General features: G+C 35.8%; 1 protein-coding gene across 4 annotated transcripts in view; it reads right to left on the bottom strand.

Annotated features, from left to right (window-relative positions):
- Window positions 1-19,511, bottom strand: part of LOC126974913 (regucalcin) — a 41,695-nt gene extending 22,184 nt beyond the window's left edge. Inside the window, exons 1-5 of one of the 4 annotated variants that reach the window (XR_007731593.1) lie at window positions 19,313-19,511; window positions 18,945-19,216; window positions 18,534-18,722; window positions 15,493-17,792; window positions 14,021-14,144 (exon numbers count right to left, since the gene is read on the bottom strand). The gene's annotated coding sequence lies outside the window, so the exon portion shown is untranslated. Of the gene's footprint in view, window positions 1-5,485; window positions 5,587-14,016; window positions 14,145-15,492; window positions 17,793-18,533; window positions 18,723-18,944; window positions 19,217-19,312 lie in introns of those variants that run through there. The other 3 variants (XR_007731594.1, XM_050822650.1, XM_050822649.1) reach the window with 3 other exon arrangements.
- Between the last annotated feature and the right edge of the window lie 5,143 nt (window positions 19,512-24,654).

The raw sequence follows: 24,654 nt of genomic DNA, 5'->3' as shown, positions 1-24,654 counted from the left end.
ACCCAATTGGACAACTTCTATAGTCAGGTACAGAGAAATGTTCGTAATTCAGTAAAAAGACGTAAAGACTTTCTCAAAAGAGAATATTTTTATTTGTAAGACTCACAACACCGTGGGAAATAAACACGCCTCGCCTCACAGGTGACTTAATAAGACAGGCCAAGTACGAGTCGAACTCGCGCATGAAAGGCCGTTATCTATAAAAACGAGAAAAATATCACTTTTTGTACGGGAACCCCTTAAATATTTATTTTATTCTGAAAATAATCATGTTGAAACATGAATGACAAATACACACTGGTGAAAGACGAACGGACAGACAGACGCACAGCGGAGTTTACCAGTGGGAGGCTCCGCTCCACAGGTTGCCGGCTAGATTTTGGGTACCACAACGGCCCCTATGTCTGCCGTGAAGCAGTACTGTGTAAACATTACTATGTTTCAGTGTGAAGAGCGCCGTAGCTAGTTAAATTACTGGGCAAATGAGACTTAACATCTCATGTGTCAAGGTGACGAGCGCGGTTGTAGTGCCGCTCAGAATTTTTGGGGTTTTTCAATAATGAGCGGCACTGCATTGTAATGGACAGAGCGTATCGATTACCATCAGCTGAACGTCCTGTTCGTCTTGTCCCTAATTAAAAAAAAAGGCTTTATAATAGAGTTCCGCTCTCACCCTTCGGGACCATAATCATAGCAACCAACTGCGAGTGTGAAGTCGTTTATTATAAATCTGAAAGGCGGACGTGAAACAACGCGTAAATGTGGAATTCAAAATATCACATTCCATTGGGATTTTTTTAAACTGCTTTTTTTTGCAAACATGTCAATCATTTTTCTCAATTTATTCGTAATATCGTCACTGTTGCACAAGTCTCTCAAAATCACATAAAAATGCTACAAGCGGACGTAGAAATGTAAAGGCATTAAACACTTTTATTTTCTCAAAGTAGATTCTCCTTTGATGAAGCAGAACTGATGCACCTATCAATTTTACCAGCTAACGGTCTGTCAGTATTGAGATCAACATGCAAATATTATATATAGACATTTACGCCGCATCAGTTTTCTAGCAAGGTAGGTTGTTTTAGTCCGACAATACTAAGTTTTCTAAATATTTCAGTTGTCTCAAGGTGACGAGCGCAATTGTAGTGCTGCTCAGAATTTTTGGGTTTTTCAAGAATCCTGAGCGGCACTGCATTGTAATGGGTAGGGCGTATCAATTACCATCAGCTGAACGTCCTGCTCGTCTCGTCTCTTATTTTCATAAAAAAAAGACTACCGTAGGTATTTAGGATCAAGCATAAGGAAAAATTTTATGAGTGGATGTTAGTTAAGTTTGGTTATGGAATTACAGAACCAAATTAAACTAAATTAACTTTAACACAAGTGCTATATTTATTTAGGTTTATAACGAGGTAGGCACTGCCCAATTGCCTATATGATATGCACGCCCCTAGATATTTGTAACCATAACACAAAACTATTTATTCCTCCAGGGCTTTTGGTAATCATAATTTCCATACGAGTCAACTACAGTGAAAACGTTCAGTGTTTGAATATGAATCATTTCTTTTTGTATTGTATGCAAATAAAAGGCGTAAACTTCACATTTAAAAAAGCGCACGGACCTGCGTAATCAAACAGCATTTTTAAACAACTATTTAATAACTTTCATCTGCACCTTGGTCAATATATTTTTATTTATTTTATGGTCAAACAGTATTGTATGCCACTGCACATAATCAGTGCAATTGTAATTAATACTCATGCTGTCCAATGTGCCATTCGGCTGCTTAGCACAAACTAGCACTTATTACTTGCCAGTGGCAAAAATAACTATTGTATAACTTTTTAGTTAAAAGAACAGCATAACTTATCAACTGCACATAATCAATGCCATTGTTATGCTGTCCAATTTGCTATTCGGCTGCTTAGCACAAACTAGCACTTATTACTTGCCAGTAGCAAAAATAACTATTGTATAACTTGTTAGTTAAAAGAACAGCATAACTTATCAACTGCACATAATCAATGCCATTGTTATGCTGTCCAATTTGCTATTCGGCTGCTAAGCACAAACTAGCACTTATTACTTGCCAGTGGCAAAAATAACGATTGTATAACTTGTTAGTTAAAAGAACAGCATAACTTATCAACTGCACATAATCAATGCCATTGTTATGCTGTCCAATTTGCTATTCGGCTGCTTAGCACAAACTAGCACTTATTACTTGCCAGTAGCAAAAATAACTATTGTATAACTTGTTAGTTAAAGTTAATTAAAGTTATTACTTGCCAGTAGCAAAAATAACTATTGTATAACTTGTTAGTTAAAAGAACAGCATAACTTATCAACTGCACATAATCAATGCCATTGTTATGCTGTCCAATTTGCCATTCGGCTGCTAAGCACAAACTAGCACTTATTACTTGCCAGTAGCAAAAATAACTATTGTATAACTTGTTAGATAACCCGCGAGGTGCCAATCAGACGTCCGACGTCTGCTATTAAAATTACCGTTGAGCAGATCTTTTTTTGTTAAATATACACAGAGTAAGACAAGCTTCAGGATATACCACAAGAAAGGTAATTTAACAGACTATAAAAGTAAGAATATTTAATTTTAAAACTTTATCTGTGTAAATACGACAGGCCGTCAAAATGCGGGCAGCCGTTTTGCATGACAGCCCTACTTTAAACGAAATTTGTTTAAATTACGCAGTATCTATTGTTTTTGTAATTTACAAAGCGCTAGTTTGTTTAATAACAAAAGCATTGACGTTCGTTTTTATAAACAAGCCGAAACACTTCCAAAGCAATAAATTTTATTGTAACACGAGCCCGTTGAAATTGGCGTCGGTAACACGCGGCAGCTTAAGACGGGCATGTGCGCCACGCGCTTTGTGGCAGCTTAGCCAGTGAGTGACGTAAGAACAGCATAACTTATAAATTGCACATAATCAATGCCATCGTTATGCTGTCCAATGTGCCATTCGGCTGCTTAGCACAAACTAGCACTTATTATTTGCCAGTGGCAAAAATAACAAGTGTATAACTTGTTAGTTAAGAGAACAACATAACTTATCAATTATATGATTATAATTTAGGATCGGTTAACCAGTTGTCAGCGCATTTCGACCAGCTAAGAAATAAACATAAACAATGATAAAGTGATAAAGTTTCTTTCGTGGCTACCATCAAAAAATTTTAAGAAGGAATTCCACATGGAATTTTAAGTTGTCGGCTTGTAGTTGGCTTTTAATACAAATTTCATTTGCTACATATATATTTAGATTCGTTATGTTTATCGAAACGTATGACGTAGAGTAGAGCTGAGTGTGCTTCATAGAATGAGTATACTATTATTCAACCACCTCATACCAGTAATAATAATGAAAAAAAAATATTTAAATAAAAGTTCGAGCTTGTTCTTTTGAACCGAGAAATCTGAATCAATTCGATATAAGATAAATCCAGCCTTTTGACTGTCATCATCGCGATTTTTGTAATGCTTGTGGCTCGTGTGCGTTATTCTCAGAGGTGGAAACACATGTTCAAGGATATTTTAGTAATGCTGGTGAATATGTCTCTAGGCGAGAGAACCGTGAGTATTTTTATATCGACCAGATGTACACTAACCTTATTCATGTTCCTAGTCCTTATGTTGAGTAATCTACATGTAAATCTATTTTGTTTTTATACGCTTTATATTAGCTTCACCTGTATGTTTGTATGTATGTTTGTAACCGACTTCTTTGGGCGCGATTTTGACCCACTTTAAACGGCTACATTTCGTTCAAATTTTGTAGATTTATCGAGGACCGACGACATTACACTAATTTGACTAAAAAATGAAAAATAAATAATGGTAAAATATAAAGCGTGCTTTTTAGTTTTTTTTTAACTATTATTTATTTATTACTGGCACTTACTACTACAGTGGTCAATTATATCCCGGTTATGTAAACATGATTAAATAAGTTCTCATCTGTTCGTCAGCAACCAATTAAATATTAGTAATTGAATATACTTATCATTGTAATTTATACCTTCTGTCACATACAATCAAAGTTTCGAATGAGTTTCCTTGCGTGCAGTCTAATCTATTCTAAATGGTCAGTTATGCTTCTGTGGTTCCTTTAGCAGGAGAATGTGGGCGGCGATGGTCACTTAAATTTAGGTGCACAAAAGAGCGTATGGCCGTAGGTACCCTCCTTAGTAGAGCTGTGTCTATCAATCATTTTTTGCAACACGGGTCAATCGCGACCTATTGGTTTCGAGTCAAAATGATTCGATCATTTCGATCACTCGATCACTTTGATACTTCTATCGCGGATCGTGGTTCAGTCGTGTAATTAGCTCGTTTCCCGGGTCTCCTACGGATCTAGATCAGAACTAGGGTAAAAAGAAGAATTAATCTTAATTAAGAAATAATCTTTAACTAGACATTACACGTCAAATAATACACAAAACACCGAAAACTATGATCGTACCTAGACAGGTCGAATACGCGGGTCGTGGGTCGTAGATCACAGCGCAACTCATTTGCTATATCCACTGTCAATCATTCGATCGATCGCGAGCCGCGCAATCTACCAAATCAAACAGGTTTTTACATTTGTAGCGCGCGCACTCGATCCGTGAAAGCGAGCGATCGAAGTTCCTATCTGTCTGCAGTGAAGAGGAGGACTAACCTCCTCTTCAATAAAAAAAGGTGTCTGTGTACTTATACTTCAATGGCGTAACGAAGCAAAAATCATTAAAATGATTTATTCCTCGTGCTATTCTATGTATTTAGAAAGAACAATTTCAATTATCAATTCAAAGAACAAAATCTTGCATGGCTGAATTAATTATTATTATTATTCCCTGCGAGATCGAATCAGAAATGAGGAGATCCGTAGGAGAACCAAAGTAACCGACATAGTCCAAACGATTGCGAAACTGAAGTGGCAGTGGGCAGGGCACATAGTTCGACGGACAGATGGCCGTTGGGGCAGTAAAGTAAATAATGAATACTGCTGTATGGGCTTGAACCCTTTGCTTGTCCTAATAATGGACGAAGAAACCAAAAAAAAAACGAATGACGCAAACGTCAGAAAATTTAAGGAACCAACTTCAACCTGTTACTTTTATGTTACAGTGATACGCGCGCATCTTAAAATTTCACTCTCATCATTTTTTCATAACGCGCCTAAAGAAGTATAACTTCAAAAATCATAAAACGAGATTTTTCCGTTCTTTATTTAAACTGAAGATCACTGAGTACTACTACTAAATTATCTAACTTAAGTATACTTAATTATATGTGGCACATAATTATAATATTATTATTGTCAAAATAGTCAAACAATATTTAGTAGTTACATGTATAGTTTTTATAAGTAGGAACAGTTGATAACATAATATCAAATTACTGTAAAAGAAGAAACGTAGTTCTGCTGCATTAAATAATAAAACACGTAATAGATAAATAAGACTCACGCTAACAGCAACGATACGTCACGGTATGTTTGTAACGAGGAGCGAACCGCGTCCCGCAACACGCACTGATTAGTGGGGCAGACTGTAATCTGTGCGTTATATACCGTCTTCTATCTAATCTGGTGCGGTATCACACTGCTAGGGCTGTCACACGTGACACAGCCGGAAACTTTCAAATATATTGGCGTCTGAATATTTCGGGCTCTAATGATAATTATATAATTAAAACTAGGTGAACCAGCAAACGTTGTATTACCATATAAAGTAATAAAAAAAAATTCAATAATTTAAATTTTTGGGGTACTTATAAAAAATAGTTGACGACCGATTCTCAGACCTACTAAATAAAATTAGGTGTTGATCGTAGACGAGTTAAAATTTGAAGTTGTGCGTATTTTTTAAAGCAAAATCATAATAAAATAAAAATGAAAATAAATTGTCAAAAAAAATATTTAGGGGTGGGTGACCTTATTATTTATGGACATGAATAATAGACTGTCGATTCTCAGACCTACCCGATATACACACAAATTGGTTTAGCCGTTTCGGAGGAGTTTGGTAACAAACACCGGGACACGAGGATTTTATTTATGAGATATTCGTATTGACAGTACCTTTTTAATCCCACTGTTTATACTATAAGTATATTATATAGTACGAGTTTGTACTGTGGGATGGTCGGATGGGCAGCGTTCTGGAAGCTTCGTAAAATCTTCTCGTCCCAAATACCGCAGTGTCTAAAGACGAAGGTTTTCAACCAGTGTGTGTTGCCAGTGATGACTTACGGTACACAGACGTGGTCGCTAACTATGGGCCTTATGAGAAAGCTCATGGTCGCTCAGAGGGCAATGGAGAGGGCTATGCTCGGAGTTTCCCTGCGAGATCGAATCAGAAATGAGGAGATCCGTAGGAGAACCAAAGTAACCGACATAGTCCAAACGATTGCGAAACTGAAGTGAGATGGCCGTTGGGGCAGTAAAGTCCTCGAATGGCGACCACGTACCGGAAGACGCAGTGTTGGCAGGCCCCCCACAAGATGGAGCGACGATCTGGTCAAGATCGCCGGAATACGTTGGATGAGGGCAGCGTAGGACCGACCGTCGTGCAAATTTTTGGGGGAGGCCTTTGTCCAGCAGTGGACGTTTTCCGGCTGATGATGATGATGTACTGTTTTACAAAAACAGCAGATTAGTTAAAAAAAGATAGATGTATATTTGCAAGTTGTGGAACAGTTTCCACAGATAGATATACTACAACACATCATATATGCCTTGTTTTAAGTCCCCCTTTCTGGTTGCTATTTACACGCTGGTGGTCTAAAAGTAACACGCAACAGCCCTAGATATTATCGAATGATTTATCTCGGCAAAACCAAAGAGGTGGTAGATAATATTTAAATCTACAAAGCATTCTATTGATAGTAACTCTGTTAAAAATTCCTGGACTAAAAAAAGAAGGAATTTAAAAAAAGACATTCACAAAATACGTTCTAACCCGTTCGTTCAGAAATACAAGACCCACTATAGTCACTATAGTCAGAGAGAGAGAGAGAGCAATAGAATCACTTAATTCAAATTCAAATATTTTTATTCAAAATAGGATTTAAAATCACTTATTGAACGTCAAAAACTACCACCCATTCAAAAGAGACTGCCTAAGACCTGAGAAGAATGGGCGCAAGTAACTCAGCGGGCTTTTTTTTTAACATAAAATATGCATTACAATGTGATATCGTACAATAAACATTTATAATTAAAGAGCCTGAAGGTGTTCGCTTTACTCCCAGTCCGTGGTGTCATTAAGAAAATCATTTATGCTATAATAACCTTTCCCACACAAACGTTTTTAACAGTTCTTTTAAATTTCGTAACACATTTGTTTTGTACATTTTCTGGGATCATATTGTAGAAGCATATACATCGCCCAACAAAAGAAAGGACGTATCCCATGGGGTCATGGGAGGGTTGTTATAGCCTCATTTCGAGAGGACTCGATACAACACACAAGTTCCTTCCAGCGCTGGTTTTTTTTTATATGAGAGGGGGCAAACGGGATGGGGAGAGAGGCAACCGCCCATGGACATCCGCAACAACAGGTGTGTCAAGAAATGCGTTGCCGGCCTTTAAGGTGGCTATGCTTTTTTCTTGAAGGTCCCTAAGTCGTATCTGTTCGGGAAGACCGCTGCCGGTAGTTGATTCCTCAAAGTGGCTGTGCGAGGCAAGAAATTTCGAACAAAACGCGCGGTTGTGGAATGCCAGACGCCTACGTGATGCGGATGGTACTTTGCACGTAATGTTCGGCCGCTGGAATCAACCCGAACAGCACCTCTGAGCACTCTCCGGTTGACAATTTCCCGAGGGAAACAGACTTACAGAGCCAGTGGGTCTCCATACTGGCATCGGCAGAACATGAATGCATGTTAGAGGTGTCCAACATGACATTTTTATGCAGACGAAACAGAGTAGGAGATAACACACCGCCTGGAAGAACATCGGCATTCATGGGCTTAAGCTCACAGCAGCAGCCGTCAATAGCCACCCGAATGCTGTGCCCTGTAAGAAGGCTGATGTGCCTCCTCCAAAACACTTGGGAACCCAAAATGAGGGAAGCGCTTTGTGTATGTCTATATACGATTAAGGCCATCGCTATATCAAGATGAACTGCAAACCCGTCTCCCCTGCAGCCCTGCTGTACCTACTGTCGGTTGTTGTTGAAGAGATTTTTTTTATGAAAATACGGGACGAGACGAGCAGGACGTTAAGCTGATGGTAATTGATACGCCCTGCCCATTACAATGCAATGCCGCTCAGGGTTCTTGAAAATCCCAAAAATTCTGAGCGGCACCAAAATTGCGCTCGTCACCTTTAGACATAAGATGTCAAGTCTCATTTGCCCAGTAATTTAACTAGCTACTATGCACCTTCCAGTCCCTAGTAATATACGTGGGCCATACTGAAACTTTCTGCGTGGCTATTTGTAATACAATAAATAAAAAAAAACAATAACAGTATTGAAAATGGAACAATCACGATTGTAAATTTTTTTTTCATTGTGGCATCATTCTAAAAAGTATGTAGCTGCAGTGTAATGAACTTGAATTCGAGAAAATACTAGTTCTCTGTTCTTTTTTATATTCGCTGTGCCTTAAAGTCAAAAAGAAAATTGCAGAGACTTCACTTAGCATTTGGTGATGAAGCTCCATATCGAAGCTATGTGTATGTGAATTCAGACGTCCAGGTGTTCGGTTTTGTCTTTTGTGATTAACGCGCAAACTTATGCCTTCTGGGGGTAATAGAACAAATTTTAAGAGTATATTACACTATTCCCCGACCTTCTTAATAGAGAACTCGTAAGAAGGTTCAATTTTCTTCGGTTACTGCTCGACAATTTTCCGATATAGACCAGCATGGCCCGTGTAGCAATGCATGTTTAAGGCATCAAACGTATCAGAAGACAGTGTAGGAGATAGCATACGGCCTTGGGGAACTCCAGCGTTTACTTGCTTATCGGCTACCTGTATGCTAACACCCAGTGAGGAAGCTGGTAAGCGGTACCGTGCTCTCCCTAGAATGCCAGCGGCCTGAGAAAGATTCCTCAAGATAAAAATCTCTTGAAGACCGCTGTAGTATTCTCGTGGAGGGTGGGGGAATAGGCACCGGTTCGCGACACGAACCTTTGCGATACATAGCAGGGCTACGCTAGTGAGGTACTTACGCGGTCGAGTCTAGACCATTCGTGCTATCGTCCTAAAAGCCCTTAGTTGCCTATTAGTACACCTTTGGGTCAGGGACTCCCATATATTTTTTTCGGGCCGGGGAAGCAAAGCAATATATAAGGTGCAGGTCTAGTGAGGCTGGAGTATTGGTCTCTTATCTTGCTTGGTGCACCGCACTTTTAGTTTAAACCCTTACACCATATACCACGAGTGGTTGCTCGAATTAGAATCTAACGCAGTATAATAATAAAATATATTTTTTTCAGAGTCTGAGTCAGAATTATGAACGTCTCTGCAAGGGTCTCCCCATACACCGAACTGAAACTGATTGTTAGTCATACTTAGGCGGGCCACACACAACCGGAATAGCGCATTAATTCAGAACGCAGAGAATAGCATACAATACGAGTATGCTCTACACGCATTCAGATTTTTTCAGATTATGAATTTCACAGATCGATCTTTAAGAGTGTTCTGAATTCCGGATCAGAATATTTAAGATTATGATTTCATTATGCACGTAATCCCATACATTTTAAATTATTTCATTTGCGACAAAAGCCAAAAGCAATGCGATTTGTATTAATTACTCTTCTATAAAGGCTGTTCCATGAGGTCTGCACGTGCCGGGAAAAACGGAACTACTGATCAATCTCAATTTTTAAGATATAATGTGTGAGGCGAAGTGCCGGAATTTAGATTATGAATCCAGAGAGCCATTCCGGATGTGTGCAGCCAGCCTATAGTGGTTCCTGTTGCTGATATTTATTAAATTTGCGTACTTTACTTTTGTAAATTCGCGTAGCTTCTTTTTCTTCTCAAATACTTTATCCTTTCACATCAATATTTTGTATTGGTTTTGTGTCCGAAAAGTTTTATCTCACAAAACAAAATAATATCCGGTATATTGTTTTTAATACGACCGTTTTTATTTTGCTAATCTTGCAAACAAGATATCCGCTGAAGTACCTATTTCTCAGCCAAAATATTCCGTTTCACATTATAGCAATATTGCCATCAAACATATTTAACGTATTAGAATAATGTACAAATATTGATTACAATTCAGTAAATCAATGAGGCTAGCTGCAGGCATTTGAGCATTAATTCAATAAGATCAATACTCGGATAAGCCGCTAACTTGGAAAAATAGTCTAGTTTTTGGCAAAAATAAAGGATTTGTAGCAAAACTAATATTCGAATACCCGCAGAATAAAGCTTGGAGAAGCTAGTTGAATTAGATCCTATAATATTATTGTATTCACCGAAATGCACAAGCCCTTAAAGGTAACAAGTCTTTTTTTTCTTAAAAATGCATAGTTTTCTAGGTTTGTTAGAAACGCATTATTCAGGTGCTTTTCAAAATATCTAATAGATCGAAAAGTTGCTACGATTGCAGAAAAGCAAGCTTAGCAGATGCAGTTTTAAGCTATTGCATAGCTTCTATCGCGGCCCTTGAGCGTGGGGACTGAATCCAGAAATTCCGTAACGAAAATAACCTAACACTTACTACATGTATATAGATATTTCGGCACGCTTTTTACAGTTGCCGTGGAACAGCGGTTATCACATATATTCGCTGTGCAAAAGGTCCCAGGTTCGAGCCTGGGGTACATCTTCATTTTTTTTTAATTTCTTTATTTATCACGTTCTTTTAATTTTAATATTTTGACAAGCATTTTTATTTAGTTTCACCTGTCCCGTTGTCTGTCTGTAATCAAATCTTGCAAGTTAAATTTTACTCAGTTCCCGTTTGCTTTTTTTTAAATTAATTTTATTAAATAAAATACTGCATAAATAAAATAAATAAATAATTATAATTGCATAAGTTGATAAAAAATGCTATGCAATAGCTTCACCGCGGCAGTCCCCGAGTGTCACACGTCTATTTGTTTTTTTCTGATTACGATGATGTATATAACACCATATCGCCTAACCTAATTGGAAACATTTCGCCTTTCCAGCGTCGATATTTATTTCGCGAAATAGCCTAGTGGAAATGGCCCCATTGCGGAGGTGTGCTGTCATTTATAGAGCTGTGTATTCCACCTTAACCTTTACCACACAGATGATTTGAACAATTAGTTTCCTAAATTTTAAGACAGATGTGTTTTCGCAAGCCGTTTGGACTAATAAACTCGTCAATAGGTTTATCTTAGTCAATATCAATGAGAGTGGCCGTAGTCAGATCGTACTAATAGTATTTTTATCAAAAAACTATTTGTCATATTGAGAACAGAAAATCTCGATACATAAGCGGTTCATTATTATTACTTTAATCCAATACTTAATCCTTCAATATCAGATTATAATAATTACAATGCAACAGTGTATACAACACAGATAAGAGATACATATTGATGTGGAGACAAATCCGAGGCTCAATCCGGCGATAAGCATTCGCACACAATACTTCTCAATATTGACACATCGCTCAAGATTAGATTATGGTGTTAAATCATTAATTTTATATAATATAGTTTATTGCACTATTTGTAGTGATACAAACGGCGGGTAGGAGACAATCAGCGATATTAGTGGGGGGAGGGCGCCAACATTTTGTAAGTCAACAGATGACTAGATTCTACATTTTATTTTAAGACGATCGAAATAAAATTACAATTGTGTAATACGTAGCAGAAACTTGCTAATAAATACTCGCAGCCTTTTACTGCACAGGTTGTAAGCATATTGTAAACATAAATTAAAAAATAATGCACGTTAAACGGTACAGTGTCACCAACTTATCTGTGAACTGAAATATCTGAACTATGACTACTAAATATGAACGCTTAAAATCAAAATTAGAGAATCATTGAAAGAGTGCTATTCATTGAGAGAATGCAGATTCCTGTGCAAGGTCAGCTACTCAAACAGGTTCCCTTCAATATTCTGAAATTTTCTCTCAGGACTTACGTACCATCCTGAAACCCAAGATGTATGAGAGTTGGTCCAATATATGGCAAGTATCCAAAAATTCATCAGGTAAATTTTATGGAGAACTCCAACCTGAAATCCCTCAAAAACCTTGGTTCACCAAATTTAAGATTCCTGATAAAACAGTGATATCAACTATTTGTCGTTTACGCCTTAACCACTCTTGTACTCCTATATTTTTAGCTGAACTTCGGATTAGAGACGACTCCCTTTGTGAATGTGGTCTAGATGAAGGAAATGTGGATCATTTGTTTTTCAATTGTCCTTTAATGCAATCTTCTTTGTACAATCTTATAACTGCTGAAGTTCCCCGCCCAACTTCCTTTAAATGTCTCCTCTCCCTAGTTTTTACTCCTTTTGTAAATATTTTGTGTAAATATATTAAAAAGAATAAGATTAAGTTGTAAATATCATTAAGTATTTGTAATAATTTATGTAATTATGTTTGTGTATGTTCTTTTTAGCTAACAGCATGTATATTTGTTTCAGGTATAAAATAAGAAAATAAAACTTGTTTCAATCTTTAGCACCGGTCACTACCAATCAAATTAGAATACAAAAATACTCTAAGCTTGGTGGTCTACTTTAGACATTGGCAAACTTGTGGTATACCTTCCACAGGAGCCATAGTAGGAAGAATAGAATAGAATAACGCTTAAAATTCATAAGTATCTCAATAAAACACACGGAACACTCGAAAGTAGTAGACACTGACAGTCGAATGACATTTCAACATGGCGACCGCGGTTCCTATTTTTGCCACTTCACAGATAAGTTGGTATTATTATACTAGGTTGAAAATTTCGCTATGTGGAGTCGCAATATTGTGTTGTGGCAAGAGATCACCAAACTCGTGTCACTGATTTCGTGTACGTAATATGCGTAAATACGAGTACCGATTCGCAATGGAACGAATCAGTAGGGCGGGCAATAGATGGCCGTACCGTAGTTGCTTCGTTTAGTGACTCCATCCGATTTGAGTAAGTATTTGTATTTCTTAAAGATAATATGCTACGGCTAAATTAATAAAGTGGTAATAATTGATATTGGTCTTTTAACTTTTAACTGCATACGGCATACGATGGTGTAGGTATGTACGCCAAAATAATATTGCGAAAATGCCGTCTGTAGTAGGTAAGTTTTTGTTTTTAGTAACATTGTTTTAAGAGTTCTTCGCCCCCAGCAAGGTTGGCAAAGGCACGAGTTGGTTTGATTGCTTTCGTCTATTTTTGTTTATTACCGGTGATATTTGCCAACGGACCCCTTCTATTAATTATATATTATTAACCGGCTTCAAAAAAGGGGGAGGTTCTCAATTCGTCGGTATGTTGTTTTTTATAGTTTTAGCATATTAGGTGTTTGTTAAAGAAGCATTCAATATTCACTGTTGATATTGTCTGCAGACTGCAATGGATACCACATTATCAACACATAACATATTAATAGAGTTCAGGTAAATTGTGCGTAATCAGTAATTTTCCAACTATTTCAAATAGCATATAAATTGTCCAAATATCTAATTAAAGTGGAATTATACAAATTCAAAGCACAATTTGTCCATCTCATAATTATTTTTTAATTACTAAAAACGCATATTTCTATGAATCACATTTTACGGAAATTGCCGCAATTAATGTTTAATACAAAAACTGAGTTCCAAAGAAATTCAAGATGAATTAAAATTTCCTTGAGAATATTACAATTAGATTTGTAGAAGTATTTGTGTCGTCAAGCTGATTTTGCAAATTTAAGTTAACAATGCTGGAAACCAGTGCTGGAACATTTAAAACATAAAAATCATAGGCGATTTATTATAATATATTTGTATCGTAAGAACAAACCATTTAAGGGCCAATTACGACCTGAAATAGTCTAACACTTACCAACTTGGACGAGAGAAATGTTTCCGATCCTATCACACACCGACCCGTTTTGCATCAATCTCACTTCATCTCTAGACTCAGCACCTCCAATCCCTTGCCAAACACACACACCTGAATACTAGTCCTGTAAAAAAATGTTCAACTGTAGCAGTGGTATTACCAACTATAAAATACAATTTATATTTTAATGCAAATGACAGTACTGGAGATACCGGGTTCGGCAAAACCACAAACAATGACCATGGGGCCCTGGCAACATATTGTAATGTAAAGACGCTGCGGACCAATGAGAAGTTGGAGGAACTGGAGAAAGCTTTGAGCAGACTACGATGGGATGTCGTGGGGTTATTTGAAGTCCAAGCAGTGTGAGGTCTCGACAATCTGCTATATGTCCGGGAGGGTGAAATGCACTTGGATTAGCCCCGATGGGCTACCAAAAATGAGATTACTTCATTATATCGACAGATGATGTCAAATAACACTTTAGTCCCCGGACGATGTTTCCCAGTATAGGCAGCTTAATAGACAGATCTCCAAGTCAATACATTTCCATATACGCCGGTATAATACAAAGTGTGTAAAGACGACCATAGCGCATAACAAGGGCTCTAAAATATTCGCACGAGCCCTGTCTATTGGGCAGAGTCAATTGACGAAGCTGAAAACCGGTGACAGCAGGGTCGTTTCGTCTAAACCCGAACTTTTGAGTGAAGTCGAGAAGTTCTACGATGAGACGTCAGCCTGTACGAGATTAGTATGGCCTTAAAACAGCTTAAAAACAACAAGGCGCTGGGTGATGATAGAATTACAGCCGGGTTTCCAAGTGCTGGAATTACTTCCGTGCAAGATCTTCCAGAAGCTTTTCGATGCCGTCATCCTCGAGGGCCAAACGCCGCAAGCATGGCACACAAGTATAGTGGAGCTGTTCTTCAAATAAAGCGACAAAACTATTTTAGAGAATTTCCCAACTTTTAAGGCAGTAATGTCCTTGAATGACGACCACATACTTGAGGAAGCAGTGTTGATGGACAATACCCCACAAGATGGACCGATAATCTGGTCACGATTATCCTAATAAGTTGGATGAGGGCAGCGCAGGAGCGATCGTCATGGAGAACTTTGGGGGAGACCTATGTCCAGCAGGGAACATCTTTCTGCTGAGATGATGACCAGTCTGACTAACATCTAAAATAAAATTTGATAGTGGCTTATGATTGAATGATGACACTGCTAGTGTATCTAATGAGCATTCATACTCCTCTACTAAAGCTCATACTCATTTCCTATGACTGACATAAACAGTGTTTAAGTGAACGGAGGAAACTACAGGACATAATATACAACAAACAAGAGCTGAAATGTACAATCCACACATGAATCTTTGTGATACAAAACTCCAGTAGCAGAGATTTATTATTAATAGTAGGTAAATGTGCAAACCAGTAATTTAAGGTTTATTCTATAGCACTTACCCATTCACTTGAACTAAATCAATTCCTTGTATATCGGCCACATCACTATACACTTGCTGAATGTATTCACACCCGACATGTTCACCTACACAAACTCTCCACATGGTAACTCTCTGGTCGATACTACATGATATTAGGTACTCATCGGCAAATACAAGCCCCGTTACCTGAGAGCAATGGCTATTGGTACTCGACCAAGTTGAAACAACCCTACATTCACCTAGATCTAAAATGTTCACGTGAATTGCATTATCATCTCCACCAGTAGCTATTAGCAATCTAGATTCCGATATGACTTTAATTGCTAGACTATTTATTCCAGAACTGTGCACCATTGTAGAAAATATAGGTTTATCTAATGTTTTTTCATCAAATACTGATATAATTCCTCGAGATGTACAACTTATAAGTACAGTTCTGTTTGAAATATTGACCGTCTTTGTTTTTAGTATACAAGTGTTGTGATACTTTATCTCTTTGATGAGTTTAAAGTCATGAGGATAAATTGTAAGTAATTGGAATACTCTCAGTATAGCATCAGAACATCCAGCGTAAACAATAAATTCATCACCATTTACAGATACATCCAAATCCATAATCCTAGTTTCAGGATTAAAATCTACTGCACAGTTTCTCCAGCTGTTATTCCCTTTTCGTTCCTTATCAGATCCTTTAATCATATAATTAGTTATCTCTTCAATAGATAAGTCTTCAATACTAAGTATTTTCACACAAATCTGAGCCCTACCTCCCGCCGATATTAAAATATATCGGTTTTCATCAATCATTACAGCTTTTAATGTTCTTATGTTTGACAAATGTTTGTAAATCAGGACATCTTTAAATTCTGTTCCTATGTTTGTTGATATTCTTAGTGTAGTGTCTTCACCACCAGAAATAAAAAGTGTTTCAGCATCATTCTTACAAATAGTTTTTAAGCAATTGATTACTTTAGAATGACTGCCGTTGATAATTGGCTTAGAAACAATATTGTTTAAGTTATATCTCTCCAAATAAAGGCTTGAACTTTTCAAATACATGAATTCAACATACTCACAAACAACTTTTTCTGTCTTGTGTTTGTATTGTGTAATATCCCAAGACCTATGTCCACCGCCACATGGAATTTCCAGTATTTTATTATGTAATAACAAGTCATATATAACAAAAACTCTCTCTTGAAAACCACATATATATTGCTTATTTTTATCAACAAAACATTCAACCCATTGAAAGTCAAACTCTTTGGAACTTAAGTACTTTAAAGGTTTTAGAGAAAAATATTTAATAGTTCCATCTCTTCCTGTTGTAACAAAACAATTTTGTTGTATTACTATTGAGGTTGGACCATATCGGCCATGAATGTGTTTGAAAGACTTGATTGGTTCATTTTGTGATATCACAAAGACATGTATGTTCCCACATCTATCACCAGCTATAAAAGTTTCATTTTTGTACGCACAAGCAGTAAGCCACCTTTCTTTACATAGAGGAAGTATAACATGTGCATATACTTCAACACTATTACCATTAGCGGCAATAATACTTATAATTCCATTATTTGAACAAAATGCTAGATGACGATTATCAGCCCAATGCATTGACAGAATTCTGCCAATATCCAGCTTTGTATCAACTATTTTACTTAGAAATGCATCTCTTTTACAATTTTCTATCCAAATATCTAACTTTCCAGACATATCTACAACGGCAATTAATTGTTTACAGTTAGATATGCCTAATAACTTAAATGTTGACTCATGTTCCAACTTAAAATGAGTTTCAATCTTCTTATCTACATCATAGTAAACAAAATCATTACTTTCATTAATTGTGACTATGTTTCTTCTTGCAGTGAATGCTACTTTCTTTGGTGAATCTAAATTTAATTTAATAACTTCCTGTGATTTGTCTTTACTGGTAACAGAGGATGGATGCAACATTAATGCACAATCACCACCACCTGTGATGACAAATTTATCATTTGCGTCTAAAGACCAGACACTTGCAATTGTATGAGAAACTCTTCTAATCAATTTTCCATCAAAATCCCAAAATACTATTCCAGAATCTTCTCCAATAGATATAACAAAATCATTGGTAATACAGTTACTCATTACTCGGGCACTATGACCATATAATTCATGTTCACATGATATCATGGCATTCTTCCAAAATTTTATTGTATTATTCTCATGACTGACAGTATTTTTCACTGTCCAAATTCGAACAGATCTATCATCAGATGTTGTTACTATGATTTGCTTTTCCATATTGCAGCTTATTGAAAATATAGCACCCTGAAAAAATTAATTACTTATAATCAAACCACTCACAGGAGCAATTTTATGATAATATTTTGATCAAGTGAGACTGCTCAATAATTTAAAAAAATTGTTATTTGAGAATGAAAATGTGATTGAGAAAAGATATTTTTGCTGTTTCTAATATTTTATTAATAACTAGCTGACCCGGCAAACATTGTATTGTCATATAAATTATTTAAAAAAATAGAAAAAAATTCTTGAGTATTAAAAAAATAGATGTTGGCCAATTCTCAGACCTGCCCTATACGCAAATATTTCATACAAATCGGTTCAGCCATTTGGAGGAGTTCGGTACCAAACACCACAGCATGAGAATTTTCTATATTAGGAGTTAAAATGTGTTAAACTGTGATAATATGTAACAAAAAGGTTGTCACAATCAAAAAATTAAAAGGCCAAAATATAAGTAGGACCTCATGGGAACAGCTGTATTAATAATATCTCCTTTAATGGGCCTGAACATAATAATATAGGGATGCTTACTTATTGTGAATGGGCATTAAAAAAAGCCTAGCAATATAATAATAATATGTCATTTATTTCAGGCACTTAAAAAAAAAGCCGCAACTCGTGATCTTACCACTGCAAAATAATTGTGTACTCTAGGGTCGGCAAACATGCCCAATCCACTGCAATATTTGAGCAGTCATATCTAATAATGTACTCACTAAAAATATAGAACATAAGAGTTTAAAAAAAATATCTAACATTTACCTTATGGCCTTTTAGATTCTGTAGTGGTGTTATCTGATCATTACAGCAACCAATCAGAACTTCAGAGAACACTGTACCACTGAACACAAGAACTCCATCAGCAAGTGGAACCAACAGGCCACTGTATAGTATTGAATTATCCATGCTCACATACTTCATATTAAGTTTATTTTGGTTTATATTCCAAATCTATCAAAAGACAACTTATTTTTTATCACCATACTAGATCTTATACTAACACATAAAGTACTACATGACTCAAATAGGTGGTTGTGGGTTAAAACATTAATTTAAACAATTATGTTATAAGGAACTATGATAAAAATTAATTGAATTATGACTTACATATTTATCATCAATATACAACTTAAGCATACATTCATTATGTGTTTTCAATGAAATATAGATTACCTGAACGACATTATGAGCAGTAAGCAAAGCAACTCTATCTTCTCCTACCCACACTCCGGAATGTAACCAATCTTCACAAATAGTTGGCTGAAGACATAGTTCAAAGGTATTGTTTACTATATATTTAATAACAGCATACTGTTTACCACCAAATATCAAGAGTTTGTCATTACAAGGAACTATGCCATAGATCTTTTGGCCTTTCAATACATGTAATTTTTGTAAAAGTCGATTTATATCATATTGAATTACAGATAAAAAGCTTCCAATTCCTAAAACAAATAAAAATGTCGATTTCCAATATAATCACTCATATTTATAATATTAAAGTCCACAATTTGATGTAGGTAAATTTTAACCATAACTACCTGCTAAAATAAAGTTTTTATAAAACTTTAAACTTGTCACATCAGTGCGTAATAATAAGGACATCTTGCGATATTGAAACAAGAAATAGGTACAAGTGCAATTTTATGTTTTTCGATAATAATTTAAAGGTATTGTAAATAATATTAACTAATGAAATGAATATGAATTTTCTGTATGTACACAAACAAACAGCTGATCAACAACTTTTTTTAGGTTATACCATAGACTTTTTTTTTTTGGTTCTGTTCGTCCATCTGGACAGGCAAAGGGGTCAAAAGCCCATACAGCCAATTATACCATAGACTTTCCGTATGTATTGAGTTTAACAAAAATAATTTAACGCACTCTGTACAGACGGACTTAGAACATACTAACCATGGCCTGTGGCTTGGAAGTTAATATTGGTAAATACTTTTTTATTGTTTTACATGTTTTTTTAATTACTGTGATAAATGTAAGTAGGTAACGCTTATTCTAATAGATAGTCATTTGAACAATACCAAATGTTGAGTAAAAATGCAATATCAATTTGCTACATCGATAAAAACCCTTTGATATCCCTATATGTAGGATCCGAATTTGGAAATGGAAAATACATCTTTAGCGACGAGGCGTATTTTTGTATGAATGGCAATGATAACAAGCCAAATACTTGGGTCGACACCAACGCACGAGAAGTTCACCAGGTAGCAATGCTTCCTCAAAAAGTAAGCGTTAGGTGCGGATGCTAGACCAGCGGCGCCATTGCCCATTGGTCCGTGAGTTTTCGAAAACGACGTTGACCATCAACGCACGAACGATTGAGGGTAAGGTCATGCGATTTAACCTCGCTAGACTTCTTCTTGTGGGGTATCTTGAAGCCGAAGCTCTATGCTAATAAACCACAATTGCCCGATACCCTAAAGGTAACATAATATATCAACAACAGATGTTCAGATAACACTCAAATTCAGTCGGATCTATGCGGAAGAATATTAATGGACCACTCAGATCCATGCCACTGCAAGAACATTTGAACATAATACGCAATAACTTAGCATGCATAGGTCTTTCAAATAAAAAATAGAGAATTTTCTTAACACCTACCCCAAATACTTTAAATAAGTTTGGCTTTCTATATGCGTGTTGTGCTAAACAATTTGGTTTTACGAAAGGTTCTAAGTATCTACATCTGATGCTGGATGGTGTTGATTCGTCATATATTTAATGCTTGAAAGAAATCGTAGAGTATTCCACTCTACCCGTAATCTCAATTATTAGGGTATTAAAAGTATATTGATCTTATTGCTTCATACTTATCTTCTTAATTATCTGATTAATAAAGAACATTCATCAGGAGCTGTGATGCGGATAGGTGTACTTCAGGCTTCAAACCTTGGACCGTAATTATTCCCCGTCTATATGAACGATTAGCTATTTGTAGCCTTGAAAGAATTTGATATTGTACATTTCGCTGAAGACACTTTATTGACAGACAATCACAGAATTTAGATAAAATTAACGTGTCCTTAAAAAACATTTCAAAAAACCAAATGTATTGAATCCTCCATACCTAATGTAAAATAGTGGGGAAACATTAAAAACTTGTAGACTCTCCTTCGTTTATTGGAATAGTAATGAAATCGATAACTCAGTTCCTAAAGGGTTCCAAAAAAACAACTCGAGTTGTTGCTTTTTGAAACGAAAATTATATTCTAGACTTATGAAGAAATAAAAAGAAAACTTTTGAACTAACTAACCACTGCATTCACATATCGACTTGTTCCTCTTTGATAATGGTGGGTTATCGTTTATGGTACAATTTCTCATACTTATCTCAAACTTACTGAATTTCGACTTGTTATGGAGCTGAGGTATCCAAATTTAATTTAATGGGGATTCTTATTTCTAAATTCATTCTAAATAATTTCTTCTAAATTCATATTGTGACTATCTCAAATAAACTCAGTGCTGCTACTTTCGCTATCACAAGTATTGAAAATCTGACTGATGTTGACACAACGAGATTGATTTATTTCAGCTATTTCCATAGCATTATGTCATGGCATTTTGCTATAGAGGAAAGCAGCTGATATTAAAACAATATTTGTTTTGCATAAAAAGGCAATAAGGGCCTATAATCTGAATTCTATAGAATCCCTTAGACATCGCTTCTTACAGTAGCATCGCAATTAATGTATATATATAAATCAATTGCTGTTCGTTAGTCTCGCTAAAACTCGAGAACGGCTGGACCGATTTGGCTAATTTTGGTATTGAATTATTTGTGGACGTCCAGGGAAGGTTTAAAAGGTGAATAAATAGGAAAATGCTGCTAAATTAAATAAAAACAACAATTTGTTTTTCTTTTTTATTGACGCACGGTTTGACAGTTATGCTGTGAAACATTTTCATTACGACAGCAGGGTGCATATTTTACGAAGTAATTTTTGATGTTATGATATATTATTGACAAATTCATATAAAAACATTATTTTATTTATTATATACAGAACAACGTCTGTCGGGTCAGTTAGATTATAATAATAAAAATATATTAATAGTTTATAATAGAATAAGTGAACATATTCGAAATAAAGACATACTTACATATTTTATTTTAGATTAAAATCATCATTCCAAAAACGAGAGTTCCGTAAAATAAAAAACTCACTTGTATGTCTTAGTGCGCAGTTTTACAATAAAATTCAATGTAATATAATATGTTTGAGTATAGGTAGTTAAACAGTAGGCTTATAAATTCAAAAAATCGGCTCATTCAAAAAGCCTACTATACGGGTTAATGAATATAAAGGGGAAAAAGAACTAGGGGAAATAGATGTTCCTGGTAAACATGAGAAAAAATAATAATTTTTCAAGTTAAGATTGTATAATCTCATTACATACTTAATATATATATTTTTTTTTATGGAATAGGAGGACAAACAAGCGTACGGGTCACCTGGTGTTAAGTGATCACCGCCGCCCACATTCTCTTGCAAAACCAGAGGATTCACAAGAGCGTTGCCGGCCTTTAAGGAAGGTGTACGCGCTTTTCTTGAAGGTACCCATGGCGAATCGTCCCGGAAACACCGCACAAGGAAGCTCATTCCACAGCTTCATAGTTTATTCGTAGTCGTTTTGTTGGTCTATATAAAATATACTTTAATTTCATTAAATAAAATCACTTTGTGGGCTGGGCTTGCTTTGTGAGCATTTTCTAATTTTATAGTTAAGTTATGTATGCATGACATGGTTCGTAATATTCACTTAAATGACTTACTTGCGGCGGCGTCGTGTACCAGGTCGTTTCCTACCCTCAAATATAATATACGACGGGCATGATGGCTTGTTCATGCGCCAACTCGTGAAAGTGTGCTGCTTATGGTGCCTGGAGGTCCATTACCAAAATCGAAAGCCGAAGTTTCGGTCCGAAACGAAAGTAAGACGAACTTTGACTTAAATCCTATTACCAAAGTACTTCGGATCCGAATAGTGCGGACGGATTTCGTTCTGGAACCACAGACATAAAAAGTGACATTGTACTTAGTTATGATAATAATAATGTCAAACAACAAAAAAGTAAATGTCAAGTGAATTTGGGAATAAGAAAAACGAAAGACAAATTGTCTAATCGCGAACTTTGTATCGATCTTCGGATCCGAAACACTTTCGTAATAGGAAAACGTACGATCCGTCAATCGATACTTCGTATTTCGATTTTGGTAATAGGGCTCCTGGGTCGAAGTGATATAGTCGTTATAGTTAATCAATCATTGTTTTGTTTGATGTGATTAGGTACTAATTATGACTACTATCATGGCCATCATGTTCACGAAACATCCTAACTCTAACAATGAATTTGTGCTAAATGAATGGTCTAAGGTTCGCGCTACCTCCAATATTCAATTTATATTTCTATCACTTTTTTTTAACTTTGAACATGATTCATATCGTCGTTAACACGAGGAACAAACACAAACTTGTTATGCCTACTACTCGGTTGGGTCGAGTTAGTAAGTCTTTTGTTGGGCGATGTATATGCTTCTACAATATGATCCCAGAAAATGTACAAAACAAATGTGTTACGAAATTTAAAAGAATTGTTAAAAACGTTTGTGTAGTTATTATAGCATAAACGATTTTTTTAACGACACCACGGACTGGGAATAAAGCGAACACCCTCAGGCTCTTTAATTATAAATGTTTATTGTACGATATCACATTTTAATCCATATTTTATAAGGAAAAAAAAGCCCGGCGACTTTCTTGCGCCCATTCTTCTCAGGTCTGAGGCAGTCTCTTTGAATGGGTGGTAGTTTTTGACGTTCAATATGTGATTTTAAATCCTATTTTGAATAAAAATATTTGAATTTGAATATTATATTGCATGCAGCACCTTACAAACTATTATGTTTTATTATGTTCAAACTTGTATGTTCTTCTCACGAGCTTTACGTTTTCCGAACATATGGTAAAGTCAGTAATGTAATACACAAATAAAATTTGAAAAACTAAATTTTATGAATGATGCGGGACTCGAACCCACGACCTCCGGCGTTCCGTGCCGGTGCTCTAACCGACTGAGCTAACCGTTCGAGTGACGTATCGTTATAAAATCTTCTATGCTTTGTTCAACTCTCAGGTTGTGGCTTCATCTACAGGATCCACTTTATAGTTGATAACCTGCTCAATGCTAATGCTCTTCCTAATATGCAAATATTGGGGAATATTTGCATATTAGGAAATTGACTTGAGATGTGACTCTTGTTAATCTAAACAATTTGCTATGTTTTTTAGAGTGAAACTTTTATTACATCGTCTCAAACATTTTCGTCTGTGTGTTGCATGTCGCGTGACGGTCGGGCGGCGCCTATAGTTCGCATATTGGATGCAATTGCGTTCGGGTGGAAGAGAAGATTCGAACCCCACACACTTGATAAAGTTTTTTTTATTTTATGAAAATGTAAAGCTTGATATAATTATAAGTACGTTTTTTTCTATGCTGATATTAATACCTATGTTATTTTGTAAAAAAAAGTTTTACTTGCATCGTGGTTTCATAAAACCACACAATTGCTTTTTTTTAAAGGTCTAGGATTAATACACAAATAAAATTTGAAAAACAAAATTTTATAAAAACATAACAAATTGTTCAGTAATTTAAATAAATTTTTTATAATGACGATTCAAATACGCTTAGTTTAAACCCATTTGAAAAAACTTGACCATTTGACTTTAACAATAACCGATCCACTTGCAAATTAAGGTACATTTCATATAACCTATAAAAGGCGATTTTCTTCACATAATTATTATTAAAAGACATAAACTGTATCTAATTAATATTCTTCTCTTGTGT

Source organism: Leptidea sinapis, chromosome 34 (genome assembly GCF_905404315.1).
Source record: "Leptidea sinapis chromosome 34, ilLepSina1.1, whole genome shotgun sequence".
NCBI lineage: Eukaryota > Metazoa > Arthropoda > Insecta > Lepidoptera > Pieridae > Leptidea > Leptidea sinapis.
This window is presented reverse-complemented; position numbering and strand designations above follow the sequence as displayed.